Genomic DNA, 21,172 nt, shown 5'->3' on the forward strand with positions numbered 1-21,172 from the left:
CATTGTTGAAGTTTAGATTGCTAAATAGAGCCCAAAAAGTGATTTTTAGTTGTCATTGGGCAAAAGGAAGTAAGTCTTGGTGTTGTTGAAGAAAATCGCAGGAGTTGCACACCTATCACCTGGCGTTGTGCATTGGATTGGCGCTGCACACGTGGGAGCTCCTGCTAGTGTAAAATAACACTGGCGCTGCGCACCTATTGCAGGGCACTACGCACCTATTGAACACTCCCAAAACACTGTTAAACACTCAAAATCGCCTCAAACCTCCTTAAATCTTCAAAGCTCATCCCCTTACAAGTAAGTATTATTACCACTCTTGCTCAAAAAGAATTCTTGTACTTAGTTTGTGGAGATCTTGTCTCTTAAAAAATAAACCCTAGCTGTCATTAAACATTTCCACAGTCCACTGTTTATTTTCTGTTATTCCTTACTTTGCTGTTGTTCCCTAGAAAACCTAACCCCTACACAAGTTTCCCTAAAGATTATTCCCTTCATGTTTTCCCATTCCCACACAGAATACTCCCAAATCCTACTTACATACACAATCCCTGAAACCCTATATCCTATATACAAACCCTATTCACTCCCCTTATTCCCTAATTTCTCAAACCCTTCACTCCCTTAATCCCATTCATATCCCTATTTCATCTCACTCATTTTCCTTCTTTTTTAAATCTCTTCATACTCATCACTCACCTACACTACTCCTTCATTCCTCACCAGCATTTATAGTCATTAAAACCAATGGACAATGATTATGAAATTGGGGAAGAGACCCTCAGTGACAACTCTAGGGAAATAAATTTGCAGCAGAAGAGACCTCACAAAGGGGGAAAGATAACTAGGGAGGAGCCCATTAGTCTGAGAGAATTACTTGCTTGTCCACTTGACATCTCATGTTTCAAACATCAGTCTTGTCACGGTTTCTGTGAAATGGTGGAGATGGTCAAATTCCATCATGACTTAGCGAGGCTGTTTGTGACACACATGGACAATAATGAAGTAAAACTTGCTGGAATTGCCTTCACTCTGTCACCTGCTATTGTTTCAGAGGCTACAGGCATTCCAAATATAGGTGAAAAATGGAACAAAGGACAATACATTGACAGGGAATTCTATGAGCCTTACATCAAGGCTACATACCTTGGCAAACTGAAAAGAGTGTTTCCCTTCAAATTCTTGGAGGACAGGTTTGCCCCACTCATGAAGATCATCATTAAATATTTTACTTTTGAAGGTAGTTTTTCATGATTGTATTCCTACCACATTAGATTTTTGATGCATTTTACTAGAGTGAGAATGATGGATATTCATTACTTCATGTTTCGGAATATTGAAAAGATGGCACAGTATGTGAAGAAAAAGCCATATCCCCAACAACTGAATAGCATCTACCACTTCTCTGTGATCAAGATCATTGTCTTACATCAGTTGAATCTATTGAATATACCATGGGAAACCTTTATTTACCATGAGGTGTTCAAAGGCCCTCAAATATTTTCATCAGTTCATCAGGAGGAAGGTGAACCTTCAAGACATGAACAAGTCAAAGACGCTGAAACATTTGGAGTGCCAGTGTTTGTCACATATGAGAGAGGAAATAGGAGGTTTTTGTAGCTACCAGGCGAGTATTATCTCCACAAGGATTGGAAGGGGTCTCGCCTTCATCTATAGACCATAGGCAAATGCTATCTCCACCAAGAGTGGAAGGGGCTTTGCCTTCTTCTCCAGCGAAATAGGTACAGGTTGGGTAGCAAAAGAAGGGAAAAGATAAAGGAAAGAAAAAGATGCAAGAGGATGATCCTAGTGATGAGCAAGAGAGGGAATTTGACCTAGTTGATCATGAGGAGACACAGGGAATTGATGTCATTGATGTGGAAAGTACAAAGATAACTAAAGACATGATCATCAAGGAGCAAGAGGATGACATTCGAGCCTTGTCAGTCAATTTGGAAAGAGAAAAGTGGATCATAATTGCTTTGAGCAGGAAAACAAGCAATTAACTGACAAGCAAGTTATCATGGAATTGCAAATGATTAAAGAAGAGAGGCAAGAGCCAAAGAAGGCAGAGGTCAAGATGACCTCCATTGAGCAAGAAATTGAGAATGACTGAGAAACTTGATTAGAGAGGGTGAAAATTCACCTTGAGAAGCTACTTGAGAAGGCCAATAAAGAAAAGAAAATGCTTTGCCACATGGCCTACTACTATATGACTCGAAACACGATATGTAATATAAGGATAAGGAAGCTTAAGGCAAGACTGAGGAATACTTTGAGAAGAAAAAAGGAGCAAAGGAAATTGTAAATCCTAGCTGATGCCTCACTAGCTCATCAAAGTAGTGCTTGAGGGTGCCTTGTGCCAATTTTGGGAGATTTTTGATAAAATTTTACAATTTTCAAATTTTTAATTTTGAAACATAGGAAATCCCAATAGGTGGCACTGCGCTTTTGGTTGGAGCACTTTTTGGGAGAATGGTTTGCATATTTGGAATCAACATAAAAGAATAAGCAAACCCAAAACGTTTCATCAAATTTGGAGCAGATCTTGGTCACCTAAAGGCCAAAAAACCATCAAAAAATGATCTCTGCCACTTTTTGACACACAGGAAGCAGTCTTGGGAGATTCCATTTTTGAGGGGGCAAATGACATCCAAATTTAGACATTAAAGATGCTCTAGAAACTAGACAGGCAGACCTTTCCAACAAGCCATCTTGGGCTCACTTTGGTTAAATGGAAGGCCCCCAAAACTGGCTTGGAAAACGTGTTACACATAGGATCAAGGGTGTTGCGCATAGGATGAATTTTGCCAGTTTTGCTCAAAAATAAAAAATTCACCTAGTTTTTCTATAATTTGAATTTTTCTATCCTTTTGGATGAATCTATGAATGTAAATGATGCTATGGTATGTAAATGTAATTGCAAAATGACTCTTGAGGGTAGATTCATCATTTTGAGGTGGTTTGGAGTTGAATGAATCAATTTCCATGGTTTTAGAGGCAAGCTGTTCCATGCCTATATTCCTGTTCTTAGTTTAGATATGGTTGAAAGCACTCTTCTTCTTATGGATTCGACCCATGATGGCTAGCACAGGTGGTTTGTTGCCTATATTATGTACTTTCTTAGTCATTTGTAAAGGTTGGACTCTTGTGGATGCTTTGAGCTTCATTGTACATCACTACAGCAGTTTGGCAAGGAAATAAACCAGGTTTTATAGCTATTTTTGTGGGATTCTTGTGGTAATGTGTCTTGGCATTGTTTCTCCTTCTATCAATTGTTATTCTCATGTGTTATATGTTCCAGCATCTATTTCATTCTTCTTAACTAAACGAATCAATATATATAGGTAGAATACATTGATAACAATGATCTACCTTGGGAATACATTTAGTTTTTGATATTTTCAGCTGTTTGAAGAGGATTCATGGTCTCTGCATGACCTCCTCACCAGTCTTAGACCTACCACCTCACTTAATTCCAAGTGCTAAAACACCTACCTACCTCGCCCTACAGAACACCCTGCATTCCTGACTTCATTTCCTGGACCCAAGCTACCTGCTCCATTTGATCCAGCAACCAACCATCAAAATCAACTAAAAACCCTAGAACTACTATACCTAGCCTAAAATCTATATTCAAATCCGTCATCTCAATTGAGATTGACAAGGAGAGAGCCCTCTACCGACCTGGTAGGGTTAGCTACCAGGTTAAGCGTGGTTTGTGGTTATCCTAGGATTGCCTCCCTTCAGCCTAAGGTTGATCTAGGCTCTAACATAGTGGTGACTCCACTGGGGAATCGAAACATAAATCACCCCAGTGCAATTGAGAAGTTCTGAACTTTCGAATGATAAGTTTAGAATTCAGTAGGCTGAAAATTGGAAAGTTGTAAAGAAATATCAAAATCTTGAGAATTTCTTAACACACTGGCTTCAAGAATATACACCAGGTTCAATTCCGATCCTGATCCTCCTCCCATATTTGAAAATCCTAATCTCATTCCCAAGATCCTCAGACGAGAGAGTTTATCAAGTCCTAGACTGGTTTTCAGATCTCATTAATGCCCTGTGAAGTGGTCGTTCCTTGAAGATCTTCCTTTTGACGAACACATTGGCCTATCCTTGTTTAGAACGACATCAGACAGTGAATTAATAGACATAGTTGTAGACCCCGAATTCATCAAAGAGCTTGAAATTGAAAAGGCCAAATCGATAAGTAATCGTAATCTTCAAAATTCTCCTCAGTCATCCATCACTACTAATCAAATTCCTGAACTCTCTGATTCAACTTCAACATCTTTTGCCTCATTATCATTTCCTCATATTTCAGAGAATCATATGACACCACCATTCATACCTTCAATCCCTCAATAGCCTATCATTACCCCTCAAACACCCGTCACTTCCGCTACATCAACTCCTGATCTTGTCACAAATCCCTCAGTTACTTCATCACTAGTTTCAAATCCGCCTCGAGTCATGCCTACCAGATATGCACCTCTCGTACTGCCTCAGAATTTGGATGCTATGCCTGCTGATTATCAAAGTAAGATACCATTGTTCGATGCCACTCAAGGTATTATAGTGCAGCAGCATGTTGACAGGATGAATGACTTCTATGATCTCCATGAGGTAGATGAAGAAAATGTGACCATGATATTATTTGTGCAAAGTTTTGGAGGCGAGGCTCGAAAGTAGTTCAGAGCATTACCAGCGGGATCCATCAATACTTTGTCGATTCTACATAGACAATTCCTGGATAGATGGGAGGTAAAGAAAAATCCACTCCAAATTCTTTCTGAGTATGAAAATATAAAAAGGAACATAGGTGAAAGTGTCCAAGATTACTGTGTAAGGTTCAATACAATTTATAATGTTATTCCAATGGACATTAAGCCACCAATGGGGTTAGCACTGATCAAATTTCCCGATGGCTTCGATGCTGATATGGCATATCAGTTGCGAAAAAGAGATCCTAACACAGTTGAGGATATGCAGAATAACGCAGTAAGTGTAGAGGCAAATCTGCTGGCCAAGAGAGCAAGGATGAAGACTGAAAAGAAGGTGACTATAAAGGAAGAAGCATATTCTTCCGATGTTAAGGCAGATCATATACTTCGTAAAATTGAGAAGATGTTTGATCGGTTGACAATTGTGGATAAGCCTGACAACACAATCAGAAATCCAAACTTCAGAGGACAGCAGCAACCTCAGTTCAAGATCAAACAACGGGAGCAGAAAGCACAAGATCAGTCTTCACTGCAGCAAGTCAAAACACCTCTGTAGCAAAATTATGTACACATAATGGAAAGTGAGGATGATGATGATCCAGTGGTGGAGGCAAATCATTTCTTTACTGCTGATGGTTTGCCCATTTTTCTCATGGAAGATGAAGAATATTCAAAGGTTTCGAATGTTCAAACACATGAAGATTTCATACTAGCAAACGAATGAGTTTTAGAGGATGAATCAGATGATTATTAGAGGGGATATATGAATGCATTGACAGTGCAGCAGAAACAATACTCATTGAGAACCATAGATGTACCAGTCATCCCAGTCCAAAAGAGAAAAGAGGCACAACCCAAGAATGACTCCTCAAATATTCAGAAGAAAGGAAAGGAGCCTGCTGACACAACTTCCAGCAAAGGACCATCAGCAAATGAGAAGACCAATCAAAAAAGTGCAGCAAAGGAAAAGGTTGAAAATAAGGACTCTTCAGTCAAAGAGGTAGATAGAATTTCAGCTTTTAGTTTAGAAAATGAGATTGCTAAATTAAAGGTTTTGATTCCTTTGACTGAATTGAGGAAGAACAACAGTTCTAAAAACCAAGTGTCCAAAATTTTGAACATAGATCCTTTATCAGATATGGTTAATGTAGAAGATGATCACCCAGAGCTCATCTTTGGCCCAGCTTTAGAAGGTCAATCTGAGGACAGTGAAGTGCCTCCATTTTATATAAGCCCTAGATTGCATGAGTATGTCCTCCATAATGCCATGTTTGATTCCGAAGCCTCCCATAATCTGATGCCAAAAGCTATTATGGAGAAATTGGGCCTTGACATTACTCGTAAATATCATGACCTCTATTTTTTTGATTCCGATAGAGTTCGATGTATTGGTCTTATCAAAGACTTGGTGGTGTCTCTAGATCAAATCCCGACCAAGAATGTTCTCATGGATGTGGTTGTTGCAGACATTCCACCATGGCTTGGTTTGCTTTTGTCTAGATCATGGGGTGCAAACCGTAAAGGGACTTTACAACTAGATTTCTCCTATGCTACCATTCTCGTGTTTGGTCAATTGAGAAAATTATATAGGGAGAAGAAAATGAAGTACATGATCACAAGTAAGGAGAAACCACTCAATCATCCAATTAATGTTGTACATACAGATTTAGAATCATTTGTATAATATTCAAATAGTGGTTTGAATGATATTGATAGTCAATTAGTTGAAGTAGAAGATGTGCTAGAGATTTCAGAAAATTTCAAAGCAGTCCTTGATCAAGAAAGACAAAAACTTGCACGTACCTCTGAGCAGTCCACATTCCGATAGGAGCAGAAAGGTAATGAACAACATCAAATTGAAGATATCAGTTAAGGTAAGAAAGAAGATGAAATAGAATTTCAGCACTTAGAGGAAGAAGCAGGCCTATGGAGCATGGATTTTGACAGAGTTGTGGGTAAGGATGGTGCTGGCATTGGGATTTGGATCTGCAACCCTATTTTCCAGCCTAATAAAGTCCCTAGTAATGTTAGAATTTGTTCGTATAAATTGGCCTTTGATTGTTCTAACAATGAAGCTGAATATGAAGCGCTGATTGTAGGTTTGAAAATTCTCAAAAAGCTGAAAGCAAAAACAATATCAGTCTACGAGGATCCGGAGTTGATAATCAAACAAGTTAAGGGTGACTATCAAGACAAACATCCACAGATGACGGCCTACCATAATGTAGTTTTAGATATCCTAAGGATGTTTCAAGATTATACCTTGACATGTGTACCATGTGCACAAAATGTAATTGCAAATTCACTAGCTACTGCTGCTAGTAATTTGAAGATCCCGATGAATTCTAATAACAAGTTTGAGATCCATGTCAAGCATCGCGCAACTATTCCCTACAATCTAAGGTATTGGCAAATGTTTTGGGATGACAAGGAGATTAATAATTTCTTGCAAAATGAAGGCAACTACATGGATGCTTCCATAGATTGTGATCATGATGATGAGAACCAAAAATAGAAGTGAATCAGATGGAAATATTGTAGCTGAAGGACAATGTCATTCCTAAAGGTCTTATTCCTTTAGAGGAACTCTTCGATCAAGATGATGTGGCTAGGAAGCCAAGCTTGGTGCCAACAGAAAAGGGTGTCGAAGATGTGAATCTTGGAACAACCAAGAAGCCTAAATTTGTGAAGCTGTCAAAGACATTAGCTCCAAAGGTAAAGTCTAAATATGTCAAATTATTGTCCGAATTTTCTGATGTGTTTGCTTGGGATTATTCAGATTTAAAGGTGTATAATAAAGACATAATTCAGCAGACAATTCCCATCAAGCCAAATCAGAAGCCATTCCGTCAGAAGCTGAGAAGGATTAATCCCAAGTTGCTTCCTTCAATTGAAAAAGTGGTAAACCGATTGTACAAGGCTGGTATAATTGTCGCAATCATATTTTCTGATTGGATTTCGAACCTTTTTCCTGTGAGGAGAAGACCGGGGAGGTCATATTGTGCACTGATTTCAGAAATTTAAATAAAGTGTCATTGAAGGAAAATTACCCACTGCCAAAGATGGATCACATCCTCCAGAGAGCGGTTGGAGCATCGCGTATGTCGCTGCTTGATGGATATTCTAGATATAATCAGATTTTGGTGCATGAAGATGACCGTGAAAAAACTACATTCACCACCCCTTGGGGAAGATTCCATTATGCTAAAATGCTGTTTGGTTTGAAAAATGCTGGAGCCACATTTTAGCGTGCAATGGACATCACTTTTGCCAATGAAAAGGATGTATTTTTGGTTGTATATTTGGATGATTTGACAATGTTTTCAAATTCATATGATGAGCACCTTCACCATTTGTGGATTGTGTTTTAGCGATGTTGGAAATTTGGAATATCGCTCAATCTGAAGAAAAGTCTCTTTGTTATGGATGAAGGGAAGCTGCTTGGCCATATTATCTCGAAGGAAGGCATTCACATTGATCCATCAAGAGTAGAAGCAATTCAGAAGATAGATTTTCACCAAAACAAGAAGGAAATACAAGCATTCAATGGTAAGATGAATTTCTTATGAAGATTTGTACCTAATCTTGCTGAGCATTTGAGAGAAATTACTAATATGTTGAAGAAGGATAGCATGGTGAAATGGATGGAAGAAGAAATGAAATCATTTAATTTGGTAAAGTATGGCTTATCTTGAGCTCCAGTTTTGATTAGTCCCGATTATACTCAAGATTTCATTTTATTCTCATTTGCATCTGAGCTTACCATGGCAATAGTTTTAATGCAAAAGAGAGATCAAGTAGAAAATCCCATTGCATTCTTTAGCAGAACTATTAGGGATGTAGCCTTGAAGTACAACATAATTGAGAAGCAGGCTCTTGCTCTTGTCAAAGCCTTGAAGGACTTCCAAGTGTATATTATGCACTCTCACATCCTAGCATATGTTCCCAATGCAGTAGTTAAGGATGTGCTGATACAAACTGATCCGGAAGGAAGACAGGGAAAATGGATTGCAATAATGTTAGAATATGATTTGGAGATCAAACCTACAAAGTTGATCAAAGGACAAAGCCTGGTGAGGTTGATGGCGGAATCAAATTTGCATGCATTAGCTATCAATCTTATTACTACCATGTCTGAAGATGAAGAGGACAGCTCCCTGATTCAAGTGTCTGAAATTTTCATTCGGTCACCATGGTATTCAGATATTGTTTATGTACTTTAACACATTTCTCCGCCTCCAGAAATGTCAAAGAATAAAGGTAGAAATCTTAAACTAAAAGTTGCTAAATTCTGCATTTTGAATAATGTCGTTTATTGGAAGGACCCAGGTGGTGTTTTGCTAAACTGTTTAATTGAAGAGGAAGCTCGGCAGGTAATGAGTGACTTTCACAAGGGTGACTGTGGCGGTCACTTGTTTTGGAAGACAACGACAAACAAAATTTTGAGAGCGGGATATTACTACCCACCTTATTTTTAGATGTCTATAAAATGGTCATGAGTTGTCATGAGTGTCAGGTCTTTCAAGGGAAAAGAAAGTTGTTGCCTCTTCCTTTGAAACCGGTTGAAGTCAGCGCACCTTTTCAGCAGTGGGGACTCAATTTTATTGGTGAGATTCATCCAACATCCTCGGCTCAGCACAAGTGGATCCTAACAGCAACGTATTATTTTACCAAGTGGATTGAAGTAATCCCGACCAGACAGGCAACAGACACGGTAATCATTCAATTTTTGGAATCAAATATTTTATCTCCTTTTGGTTGTCCTAGTAAAATCATAACAGTTAATGCAACTTGTTAGACTCCGTCTTGCCAGTTTGCTGTCAGAGTCAAATTATCAAAGTTCATTTCTCGTTATGTACATTCATGTTTGATGTCTAGGTCAGCAAGGAGTTAATTTGGTATTTAGGGCTAGGTGCAAGTTATTGTTCTCAAGGTGCTTCATAATACCTGTGGGCCAGAGCAAGATTTCCAATAAGCTTCATTTCAAGATTTTCAGATTTTCATCATGTTCGAGGATATTTCTTTTTCAAAACTTTGTTTTGAAACGGAAATTTTCAGATTTTAATGTTTGTAATAAATCTATATTTTAGAGTCTCCTGCCTTGAAATATTTCAGAAGCAGCCTTGGTTATCTTTTCCTAAGCCAAGTGCCGGATCCCTGCAAAAGACAGCAAAGTTATCAGTCCAAAAACTCAAGAAAGCCAAAGGAAAAGCATTGTATTAAATGACCAAATATCAAAGTGCAGAAACATTATGAAAGTGGGTTATCAAATAAATTTGAAATTAAATTTGATTTGATGAGATATTTTCTTCATGTATAAAACATGGCAAACAAATTCATTTGCAAGAAATCCGCAAGGCAGAGGTCGAATTACAGATTTGGAAGGCCGAAATTATGTTTGCATATCCGTGGACAACGTTTGGAGGTGTGCACTATGCGTTTGGTCTGCGCGCTACGCACTCAGGTGGGCGCTACGCACTGGGCCTCACTGGCTAGTGTAAAAATACACAGGCGCTACGCACTCAGGTGTGCGCTACGCGTTGGGTTCGGGCGCTACGCACTCAGTCACAACACCAAAATTTTGTTGTCTTGCACCCAGTTTCGTATCAAATCGGCTCCATCGAATTGCAAGGACATTCAAGAAGGTGCACAAACATCAATGGTGGATGAAATTCGTCAAAGTCCAATTTTTGGGTCACAACTGTATGATTTCGAAGGAAAAGCGAGTATCTCTGTTTCTAGTCCAACAATTGTCTTTGCTTTTTCTCCTCCGTGACTGAAATGACCACAGCATAAGCCTTCTTGAGCCATTTTAAATCTCTAGCGTAGGCCAAGACACTTATCAGCTTGTTAACAAGAGACTTTCTTGGAAAATCTTCAAGTTGTTTGTAATTCTTGTAGCCCTTCAGAGCATCTTCGAGTCTCTGTTCATTTAGGGAATTTTCCAGTTCTTCCGCCAATATGACCGGGTTGCGAGCTTGCATCAAGATTCTAGGTGACCCTTCATTAGACGATGTACCCAGACAAGAGGCAAACTTGGGCTTGCTACAACAATGGTTTGAATAAATACCACTATTGTTTCCACAGTTATGTTGCTTTGCAACTCCAGCGGATTGATTGGACGAAGACTCAAGCAAGCATGAGATGAATTTTGACAAGAAATAAGGAAGAGCAGCAGTCGGCCTAGCCTCCTTCCTTTGGAGGGCTACAATGATTGTGGCTACCACACTAGGTTTTAAAATTGATTATGATAACTAGATGGTGAGGTCGAATTTTTCATAGCTTTGTGTAAAATCAGGTTTATTTTCTATAACAGAGAGGATAATATTGACCCGTTGCTTGAAATCTTTGAGTCACGGGACCTTTCGCTAAAACTTCCCATTCGTTTTCCTGTATTAGTTGCCTTGCGTGCAAGCAACCTGTACGAAGGAGGCTGTTCCAGTTGAATCTAATCTAATATCATAGAAAGGTTCCCAGCTAGTTGAATCCAGTATCAAGGAAGAGTTCCAGCCAGTTGAATTAAGTAACTGTTGAAGGGGACTGTACATCTCATAATCCAAGTGAGGGTGAAGAAATGAGAATGTTAACGAAGAAGGAACAGAAATTTGAAAAAGAGCGATCAGAGTTTGTGCAGTAGTTGCGGAACTCTGTTTGCTATTTTTATTAAAATTTGGTTTTATTTGGTAAAGGGAAATAAATAGTCCGAGAGCCAAAATTAGAGAGAAGGTATCCACAACAGCAGAGCGGTAAGATTGGGGGCCTATTTTTGTTTTCAGTTGTGATTCGGAAAGGTCTTCAGCTACGGTTTTCCGCCCTTTCATTGGTCATCAACAAACAAATACAACGATATTCCTTTTAGAGCAGAGTTTTCCTATTTTCATGATTATTGATGTAACAACGCCCTATTTTCATCGATCAGTTGAAACAGTGCCCTTGTTTTGGGTCAATTTGTTTTCTCCTAGTTGAGTTTTATTTAATGTATTAAAAATCACTTGTAGGGGAGTTTTTTGAGAGTTCTGGTAGAGGTGAAAGATGGAGTTTCATTGTACAGTTTTTGACAGGGATTTAATGGCAAAATACAGCTCTGACTCCTGAGATTCTTGTGGTGTGGATTTAGCATTTTGTCTTTTCTTATGTTTCATATGTAGCTTGTAATGTTTTACATTTCATTTCATAATCATTTTCTGTTGAATACTTTTAAATGAGAAAGGCAGAATCCAGTTTACTGCTCTGCCTTGGGAGGTATTCATTTTCTATGTTTTCTTCAGTTTGATAAGGATTCAACTATTGCCCTTGTCAACCTCGCAGCGGTCTTTCACTACATATAATTCCAATTTGATTGTTAAACTTCATGCTTATCTTGCCTCAGGAGATAATCTGCATTTTTCATTTAATCTCTACTCTTGTTGTCTTTGCCCCATGCAGCCCAGAAAACCCAATCATTTATCAAAAAACCCCTTTCTATCAATTTACTAGCCTAAAATCAGTTCCAGTTTGAAGTCATCTCGCATCCTATTGCTCATTTTCTCAAGATTGACTGGAGAGAGCCCTCTCCTGTCCTCGTAGGGCTAGCTACGAGGCTGAGCTTGGTTTGATGTTGCCTCGAGTTTTGCTTTCTTCAGCTTGAGGCAGATTCAAGCGCTAACACAACTGTGTTCAAATCCAATAAGATGATCGATTTTTGTAGCAAGTATAAGATTACCTTGGGTCACTCCATAGCATATTACCCGCAAGGTAATGGTCTGGCCGAATCATCTAATAAATCATTAGTGAATATCATAAAGAAGCTGTTGGAAACTAATAAGAAAGGCTAGCATAAGAAGTTAGTTAACGCTTTGTGGACCGACAGAGTGAGCCAAAAGAAGTCTATAGGTATGTCTCCGTTTGAAATTGTGTATGGTATTGATATAGTCTTTCCGACATCCTTGGCAGTCCCGGTTGTGAAACTTTTACAAGAAGCTGGTAGTGAGGAAGATGATTTTCAGCGAAGAATCAATCAGATGATACATTTATAGTAGAAAAGGGAGGAAGTCTTCCAAAATACTTTTAGATTACAAGAGAAGATCAAAAAAATTTATGATCAGAAAACTAAAGCAGATAAATTCCAGCTTGACGATGTGGTGTTACGGTGGGATGCGAGGAATGAAGATAAAGGCAAGCATGGCAAGTTTGAAAACTTGTGGAAGGGACCCTATAAGATTGCTACATACAGAGGGAAAAATGCATTTCTGCTCAAAGAGATGGATGGTCAAGATTGTTCAGGAGTGTTAAGAAATTTACTGCATAACATAAATAATTACTGAGAGGAATAAATATAAAAATATCCAGCAACAACCATAAACACATAAACACAAATCTTTATCCGGGAAAACCCCAAATCCGGGGAAAAACCCAACCTAATAAGATCTTATTAGCATTGGCAAAAACCTTGGCCAATCCAACCAAGTGAGCCTTCACCGCTCACCTCCAGGTCTTGCATTACAATGAAGTCCTTCCAACCTTTTATAAGCTCCATTACATATAATACCACAGGCAGAATACTATGGGTGCACAATACCATGTGCCCCAAAACCATCACTATTTAACCTGGTCAACTTTGACTCTATCCTGAGTCAAGTTTACCTAACAATTCCCCCCTTAAACTTGACTTGGGGTTCCTTGACTAACTCCAGCCAAACCTGCTAAGTGAGACAATCCCGCTCACTCTAGCTCTTACCCCCCCCCCCACCCCCCGAGTTTTTACCCGGGGTATTGTTAACCCGACATCCCCCCTGTCACCTAGGTCTAACCCAGACTTTACCGGTGATCACTGAGGGGTACACATGCCTTACCAGGTCTTACAGTAGTATGCCAATTTACATGTAGTAATTTTGACTTCATTAAAAAGATTTTTGTTTATTGCCACTGCGATTCCGATCCATCCTCTCTCAATTTGATTTGCTCAAAAACTTCTATCAAACCGCTCCAACTACGAGCCTGACGAGAACCTTGTAGATTCTAGCATCGGTGGCCTCACGTAGCAGAAAACGAACAATTTTCAAAGCCACATGAACAATTTTCTTCTGCTGACCTGCACGCAGCCCACGCCTACTCCATCTTTCAACACAACATAGAACACACAGGAAATATCCCTTATCGATTCCCTACGAAAAAAGCTCAGAACAAAATCAACCTTGAATTTTAATATTACCAAAGGTATCTCTCAATCTTCTTTAAATAGCCGTGTGATACTCCTATAGCAATAGGTGTCATATTTCATGATTGACTTGATGAGCTCTGTAATATGTTCATCCCTTTCCTTGTTGCAAAGGGTTTCCATATTATTAAAAAAAAACAAAAAACGTAAAAAATGTAAAGAGGGTATGCCCTAAAAGAAAAATCGGAGGGTAAAAAGAATAAAATGGTCAAAAAAGTGAAAGAAATGAACCCCAAATAAAGAAAGACCAAGAAAGTGTGCAAGTCCAAAATGCTAATACTTTTTCATTTTCTGCAAATAAAGCATTGTGTGCAGCTTATTAAATTCATGCCACAATTGATGAATGGCCAAACAGCGCAATCTTGGCTAGTTCATATTTGAATTTCTTGTTTTAGAGATAGGGAATAAAATCTGACCAAACTGTTTAATCTTGGAAGATAAGTAGATAGGTAGGGAAGAAAAGGAACTCAACAGTTTAATCTGAGCCCTTGGAAGTAATAAGGGCATACTTAGGTAGGCTTGCTATGAAAAGAAAAGAAAGGTTGATGAGGGTTTGCCAGTCTAAGTGCACCCAAGAAAGAAGAAAAAATGTTAGGCCAAGTAGGCAGGGTAGGTAGATTGGTGTTGCAGAATAATACTTGTGATGGATTATGTTTCTAAAACTGTGTGTTAACTTTCACTCCCATCACAAGTGCAAGGCAGATATTTTTTAATGCAGCTTAGGCAGGTTTCATGACTAACTCCCCTTCATAATTTTCCCTAAAAATAATTCACTAACTTCCCCAATGGTATTGAGATCTTCTTAATATCACTCGCAAGCCACTCCTTCCATTTCATAAACATTGCCTAAATGAATCCCTATTTTACTTAGGGAAATGGCAAGTATTCTCCATATAAACCCGTTTTTCCCACTACAGCCTAAGATTTTAACCATATAACTTAGCGCTTTCCACTTCAAAATTCATGTTAACTTTAACATATATTATTTAAATCCCACTTTATTTCCCAAATCCCCGTATTATGTAAAAATATAACAAAAAGCCCGAAATATTAATATTTTCCGCCCCCGGTTAAATATAGCCATAAACACTGTATAAATGAGGGATTAATGGTTTATCTGAAACCTATTAATAACCTCCCCACCACGTGCAATCATGGGTTAATTAGCCGCCCGGGTTAATTAAAACCAACCCCGATACCATTAAAAAACATTATTTATTTGTCTCAACCTCGCGAAATAACCTCCCGCCATCTCCATGCACCGTCCACCGTCCGGTCAACCCTCGCCCATCCGACGGTCCACATCCATTTCGCGAACCCCTCCATCACCAAGCGTTAACGTGCGGGGAACAGGTGGTTTTGCCGCCGTACCAAGGACATGTGTCGCACTCCTACTGTGATCGCTCGCCCTTCGCCCGAAACTGCCTAGCCCCAAAAGAGGTGCGGGCAAAACCGCTTATCACTGCTCCTGCTGACGTCATCTGCTGATGTTAGCTGTCCTCCACTGACGTCACCTCCACATCACCCGCCACGTCATTCGTACTTCTGCTTACATCATTCGCCCATTAAATCCAAAAAATCCCGCCAAGCTTACTTTTGTCCAATAAAATCGAAAAAGGGTCATTTTTGCTGTATTTCTCTGCGTATCGTGCTCCAGGCTTAAAAATTGACTGAGGTCACGTTTCCAGCTTCTGACCATAAAGGATCCATTGATGAGCTCCTCTGCCTATCAACCAACCCTCCGGTGTATGGTTTTCCTCCTCTTTTGATGCAGGTACCTGTAAAGTTTTCTCAATACATGGCTATTAGCGCATCAATTGCCATGACTTCTTAGCAATCTCCGCAAGAAGTTAGCGTACCAGCCACAGAAAGATCTCGATGTCATGGATCAAAAGGTGCAGAACACCCTCCAGTGTCCCAAAAATAGATGTTTATCCATAGTTACGCTGTTACCCTTGGACAAGGGATATTTTGGGCGAAATTCCAAACAGCAGTGAGCAGGGGAAAGTGCATTAAATAACATCAAAACAAAGTCAAAGAGTATCAGTTCAGCATTAAAGTCTATCAGATCAGAATTGAAGAATGTCAGAGCAGAATTAAAAGCAGCAGATCAGAATTAAATGTAGCAGTTAAGAACAGACAGTCGGCGCAGATCTACTACAGAAGACAGTTGCAAGCCGAACCCTAAAGGCCTGCTTCGAGCACAACATCAGCCAGCTGTTTCTATCTTCACTTGTGAACTATTTTAGGTTAAAACAGATATTATCTCACAGCTATTATGAGATATAGGGTGTACATATTTTTTTGTATAAAGGCCCCCTCCATTGAAGTTTGTGGTGTGTGGATTTCCTAGACGGTGCTGTAATACTAAAATTTTGGAATAAAGAGCTGTTGGAAACATCTATTGTCTGGCCTACTGGATGAAGAATTGAAGCAGAGGACTTGTCACAGAATTCTTGAATCAACCTCCGGATCAATAAGTCCCCTTTATCTTGTGTTTTACAGTTTCTGGTTTACTATATCATCTGTGTTTCATAATCTGGATGATAAAGAAAAATGTTGAATCAGAATTTGCTTGATTGCACTCTGTTTTCAGTCTTTATTATTCTCTATGTTTTCTTCAGAATTAGAATAAACAGTGAACTCTTAATTGCTCCTGTTTCCTGATTCTTTCATGTTGATTATTTGCTAAAGAATTCTTGACTGCTCTTTATCAGTAATCATCTATTTTCCCTCTTTCAATATGTTGAAGCATTCTTAACTGCCCTTCACCCATTTGAGTCCATTCCATCTGTTTTCAGTTCCTTATTTTGTTCCTTGTTTGACTATCTTGCTCTGTGAAGCCATCCTCTGTTAGAAACCAAATCCAGAAAGCCATCTTTTATGACTCCATAGCCCAATGGACTAAACTATTCTGTCCTGCCTCACTGTTCTATTGAATCTCACCACCCAAACTCAAAACAGAACCCTTGAACTTCATAACTAGCCTAATACCTTAAAAAACAAAGCTAAATCATAAAGAGACAACCCTCTCTGGATACAGATTGGCTAGATTCTGTATCTAAAAGATTGATCTGTGGTTACCTTGGCAGTATTCCCTTTCTTACAACTTTTGGAAAAAACCTGAGTGATAACATCATTGGCGACTCCACTGGGGACCTGAATAATTGTTTGTTACTATTGTTTACTGCATAAACTACAGACAGAGCCTGAAGCTAGCCAGGTAGCCTTTGAAATGCTTTTTCTTTGCAAATTGCAGAAGTAAATAAATGCTACTTCAATCTATCTCTGGTCTAGTTTATGCGTTGAACAGTTGGTTTCAAATACCTGATCAGTTCATTTTTCAAAAAGTCTCTAGGAAAGTTCAAAGCTCCCCCATCTAAAACTTCCTAGAAGTGACTGTTAAAGTTGTATTGTCAAAACTATTTCACAAAAAAAAAAAAAAACCAAAAACACACCTAGAAACTGGCTTCAGAAAGGATCCGTTACACCAGATCAAATCCTGATCTCAATCCCCCACCTGTGTTTGAAAATCCTAATCTGATTCCTAGGATTCTTAGAAGACAAGAGAGCCAAGGAAATTCTGCTAGTTCACACCCTAACAAACATTTGAAGAACTCCATTCAATATGAACTTACCTCTGAAAGAACACCAAACCTTTCTGTGATTACTGCAGCTTCTCCAAGTTCACTATCAGCACCTCAAGCCACCCTTTCCACTACACCATCTACAACACACATCCCCATTGTTATCTCCACTCCTCCAGTTGTCACATCTATTTCTGCAACCATGGCAAACTGATATACTCCCCTAAACTTACCTGCCAATCCAGGGGCTATGCCTCATGACTATCAAAGTAAAATCCCTTCTTTTGAAGGTACTGGCACTTACACAGCTCAATAAAATACCAATAAAATGACCAATTATTTTGAAAGTTATGAGATTGATGATGATGATGTTAGAATGAAAGTATTTGTTCAAAGTTTAACTGGAGATGTTAGAACCTGGTTTAGAGCCCTCCCTGCAAACAGTATCAATGACCCACAAGCTCTTTATCAGACCTTCTTGAACAGATGGGAAAAGAAGAAAGATCCTCTCCACATTTTATCAGAATATGAAAACCTAAGAAGAGGCACATAAGATACTGTCCAAGATTATTGTACCAGATTCAATAATGTCTACAATGCTATTCCTCAAAATCTTAGACCTCCTCCAGATTTGGCCTTGATTAAATTCCTTGATGCATTTGATTCTGATATGGCATACCAACTCAGGGAAAGAGCTCCTCGAAACTTAGAAGAGATGTAGAGTATAGCTGTCAATGTTGAGGCCAACCTGATATCTAAACGCTCTAGAGCCAGAGCTGAAAGGAGGACACCTTTCAAAGAAGAACCTTCTGCCTTTGAACAAAAATTAGATGCTATTATAAAGGAATGGACAGACTTGGAGATAGAGTAGAAACAATCGATAGAAAATCCCCTTGGGATGGTCAACCAAGCAATGCTGGGAGAAATCCAAATTTCAAGAAGAACCAAAATCCTAACACCGGGAAGACATGGCATGACCAAAATATTAGGCCCCCATTTCAAGATAATTATGCTGAAGCCTCAACTTTGATGAACCAACAGAAGACACTCAAATTAATCTAATGGGACTCAACAATGAACAACAAGTTTTCTTGACCCAAGAGGATCAAGAAGCTCACATTGTGAAACAATTCCAAACTCAGTCAGGTGAATCATTTGACTTTAGGGAGGGATATGACACAGCCATTTATGAAGTCCACAAACAATACAATCTGAGGAGCAGAAGAATAGATGTCCCTGAAATCAGCAAACAGAAAGATACCAAGAAACCTAACAAAGGTAAGATCAATAACCCCCCTGTACATATTCTTGCTAGAACAGATCCAAACCCTGATAATCCAATTGTTGAAGATATATCAGACAATCAGCCACCTAACAGACAACCTTCCACTGCTATTCCTTCTAAAGGAAAAGTAGGAGAGACTCTAGAACTTGATTTGGAAGGAACTTCAACCCATAATCCCACTCCTGAAGAGGAAAAAAACACAGAAAATTTAGCTGTCCAAAATACAAGAACTCAGACTGAAAAACCGTTCAATCTTGAGACAGAAGTAGGCAAACTAAAGATAATTGTTCCATTATCAGAATTAGCTAAACATGATGTCTACAGAAGTCAAATCAACAGATCACTCAAAATTCCTGTGAATGAAGATTCAGTAAATGTTTTTTATGACCAGCCTGAATTGATATTTGGCCCTGAAGAAAATGGAAAAACAGCAGAGGGAGAAGTTCCTCCTTTCTATGTGGGTTTAAACATACACGATAAAATACTTCATAATACCATGTTTGATTCTGGTGCTTCTCATAACTTAATGCCTAAATCTGTAATGGAAAGACTAGACCTTGACATCACCAGGCCTTATAAAGACCTTTTCTCTTTTGATTTAAGTCAGGTCAAATGTTTGGGTTTAATCAAAGACTTATGTGTGTCACTAGTCCAATATCCTGCCAAAACTATCCTGATGGACACAGTAGTAGCTAATATTCCACCAAAGAATGGCATGTTATTATCTAGATCTTGGGGTCCAAAGCTTCAAGGATCTCTACAGTTGGACATGTCTTACGCTACTATTTCAGTGTTTGGTCAACCCAAGAGACTATACAGAGAAACTTTAATGAAGTATGTAGTAAGTAGTCAAGAGAAACCTCAAAATTTCCCTATCTACTCAGTACATTCAGATATGGATTCTTTTATCCTTTACAATGTTGAAATTGATCCCCCACATGCAATAAAGGTTCTAACAGATGAAACAAAAAAAATTGCAAGTAAAATGTCTAGGGTTCGAATCCAAGAAATTGCTGAAAATCATGAAACATCAAACAAACCGGAAGAAAATAAAAAACCAGATCTCCCTCTTAAACAGATCCTGAAACTCCAGATCCTAATTTCAAACAGGAAATCCTTTGGTACTTAGAATTTGATGGTTCTGTGAACAAATTAGGAGCAGGGGTAGGAGTTTTGGTGCACAATGTTGAAAACAATCATGCTGAAGGCCATGCCTATAGGTTAAACTTTAGATGCACTAATAATATGGCTGAATATGAATCTCTGTTGCTAGGTCTTAAACTGATCAAGAAATTGGGAGCAACTAGAGTGTCAGTCCTAGGAGATTATGATTTAATCATTCAACAGATAAAAGGGAAGTTCTTGACAAATGATCCCAGATTGAGAGAGTACAGAGGAACAACTCTAGAGATCCTCAATACATTTCTAGAAACTCATCTTGCCAAAATCCCGAGAAAACACAACTTACAAGCTCATAGCCTAGCAATGTTTTCCAGCACCTGTAAATTACCATTTGAGCCAAATCATCAATTCACAGCTGAAATTAGACACAGGCTAGCGATACCTGATAATGCGAAGAACTAGTAAGTGTTTGACAGTGATAAACAGATCAACAATTTTTTAACCTTAGAAGGAGAATTTTCCAGCACTAACGTAGATGGAAATACAGTTAGTGAGTTTGATCCAGCAAATCAGATACAAACAGACATTTTAGTAGAAAATGCAACTCAAATGCTTTATCCAACGAAATTTACTAAAAAGGAAATACAAGATCTTAAAGAAACAAATGTTGATGAGATTATTGAAGGAGAATCTGAAATTATCAATTTGAAAGACAATCATTTGCCCAAAGGATTAACTCCTTTGGAAGATCTCTTTGATTTCAACAATATTCCAAAGAAACCCCAGATGGAACCTCCAAAAGCAAACATTGAAGACTACAACATAGGAACTAAAGAGAATCCAAAAATGGTAAAATTGTCTAAATCTTTGCCCCCTGATCAAAAGATTAAGTATGTTGAACTGATCAAATAATTTCAGGATGTTTTTGCCTGGAGCTATGAAGACCTGAAATCTTATGACACCTCTGTAATTCAACATACCATACCCCTCAAGAAAAATCAAAAACCATTCAAACAAAAGCTCAGAAGAATCAACCCTTTACTACTTCCTTTAATTAAAAAAGAAATCAAATGAATGCATGATGCAGGGATAATTGCTCCAATCAGATTTTTAGAGTGGGTGTCTAATTTAGTGCCTACCAGGAAGAAAACAGGAGAAATCAGATTATGTGTTGACTTAAGAAATGTAAACAAGGTTTCTTTGAAGGACAACTACCCTTTACCTAAGATGGATCATATCTTACAAAGAGTAGTAGGTG

Source organism: Pinus tabuliformis, chromosome 4_1 (assembly GCF_031772625.1).
Source record: "Pinus tabuliformis cultivar Carrire ecotype Pingquan chromosome 4_1, CPIR1, whole genome shotgun sequence".
Taxonomy (NCBI): Eukaryota; Viridiplantae; Streptophyta; class Pinopsida; order Pinales; family Pinaceae; genus Pinus; species Pinus tabuliformis.